Below are 2,108 nucleotides of genomic sequence, written 5' to 3'. Positions count from 1 at the left end.
ATGGGAAATATATCATAGTAGAGGCAGCCATGCGCATGTTTTTGGATCGGGATGAAATATATAGAAATAGTAGAATTAGGTAAACATGAGTTGGTTCTCAACCATATGGAGAAGGAGACAGGTGGCATCTGGGATGAGTTTGTGTAGAGAACAAAGACCGTGATCCTTTTTTTTTTATGTCTGATCTTATTTGTTACTCTTAGAAAATTTTGGGTTTTTTTTTAAGTTTTTAGAAAATGTTTATTTATTTTTGAGAGAGAAAGAGAGAGGCAGAGGCAGAGAGAGAAGGAGAGAAAGGATCTGAAGCAGGGTCTGTGCTAACAGCAAAGAGCCCTATGTGGGGCTCAAACTCATGAACCATGAGATCATGACCTGAGCTGAAGTCAGATGCTCAACCAGCTGAGCCACCCAGGCACCCTGAAAAGTCTCATTTTTGACTGGACTCAGACTTAAAGGTAGAAGCTCTCAGGGAGGACAGCCCCTGTCTCTTGGCAATCTGTCCCTGGCATTTTTCTTTGGCCTTCTTTATTCTCTTGGCCAGAAATTTAGCATATTCTGCAGCGTCTTCCTTATTTTACTTCGTATGCTGTTTCTTCAGAGAAATGCGCCATTTGTGGTAGATTACGTACGGAGTAACAAAATGCTGAATCTTGGGCACTTTGGTTGTAAGTTTCTTACCTTCTTTATTTAGGGGCTTTCTCACAACATACTGGTGGACATCGTCTTCTTTAGAGGGACTAAAAAGTTTGTGGCTTCTGCTAGCTTTTTTAGGTGAGCTCTTTAGGGGCTCTTTAGGCCCCAGGTGATGAGGCCCCGTAGTATCAGTGGTCCAGGAATGTCCTTCTCGCCTTTTGTACAAGGACCAAGTTGAGAACATTGAGATTGGCTTTCACAGTGCAACCCCAGACAGATTTGTGCTTTCTTTCTCCAGTCCTCCTTCGTCTGTATGAGGAATGCCCCTTACTCAGCAGCAGGTGGACACGGCCGTGGGTCAAGACACTCTGCCTCATGGAGAAGCCTGGTTTGTCGTTGCCACCACTAAGTCAGACCGTGTAACCCTTCCGTTCTTCACCCACAGCATCAGCAGCAACTTCTGTGACCATTCGCTTCTTACAAAAGCTACGGGGTTTGCATTCATCATCCACATTGATGAGTTTCTGGCAGCCAGTAGCTGGAAAAGAGTTGTTCAGCTTCTTCCCAAAGCAGCCTGCCGCCTCTGAGGTGCCACAACAAAGAGCGACTGTGATCCTATTTTTTTTTTTTACCGCATCAGGACTCTCCTCCCCAAATATGAGGAAACTCCTCACACTATGCAGCAATGTCTCGGTGACGATGAGCAATAAAGGTTCATGAATTTTCTATTTATCGGTGCTGTAACAGCTGCTACAGTTAGAGGCTCACAGCTTGGTACCTCAGCTGTATACAACTTTCTGACCCAGTGTGTAGCTCTTCAAAAGATATTTTATAATGAAAATTTTCAAACACACAAAATAGACAGATTTTACCCATGTGCCCATGACCTAGTTTTAACAAATATCCATGTTTTGTGGTCCTTTTTAATGACATATTTTAAAGCAAACTCTAGACTCATATTGCTTCAGACATCAGTATGTCATGATGTGTCTCTAACTGATAAAGATATCAAAAATAATATAACCACCGAGCCATTTTCACATCCAGGGTTGCTTTAAACACGTGCCAGGACTTATTCTCTTCCTTTCCCCTCATCCCACTTGTCTGTCAGGCTGTACATACTGGGCCCCATTATGCCCCAGCTTTGTCTTTCTGAGGGAGGAACCAGCCATTGTACCCGTTCTCGTGTGCGAGCAGTCTTCCATTTGCAAAACACCATCTATGAAGAATGAAGTTTCCTGGCATTTGCCTTTGTTCAGCCCGTACCTGATATTTTAATTAGCAAAAAGATGTATTCAATCTGCACACTAATCTAGCACTGTTTCGTGTCACCTCTCCCTGATATGACAAAAAGGTTCATTTTTAAAAATCAGAGAGTGCATTTAAAGACCTTAGAGGAGGAAAGAACGTGGAGAGATAGTAGGGAATTTCAATTTATCAGAACTTCTGTTTTGATTTTTAGTTCAGAAGCCAGG

General features: G+C 42.7%; 1 pseudogene; it reads right to left on the bottom strand.

Moving 5' to 3' along the window:
* Positions 1-427: 427 nt before the first annotated feature.
* On the bottom strand, positions 428-1,765 carry LOC125174413 (40S ribosomal protein S6-like; annotated as a pseudogene).
* Positions 1,766-2,108: the final 343 nt, after the last annotated feature.

This window comes from Prionailurus viverrinus, chromosome C2 (assembly GCF_022837055.1).
Source record: "Prionailurus viverrinus isolate Anna chromosome C2, UM_Priviv_1.0, whole genome shotgun sequence".
NCBI classification, from domain to species: Eukaryota; Metazoa; Chordata; class Mammalia; order Carnivora; family Felidae; genus Prionailurus; species Prionailurus viverrinus.
This window is presented reverse-complemented; position numbering and strand designations above follow the sequence as displayed.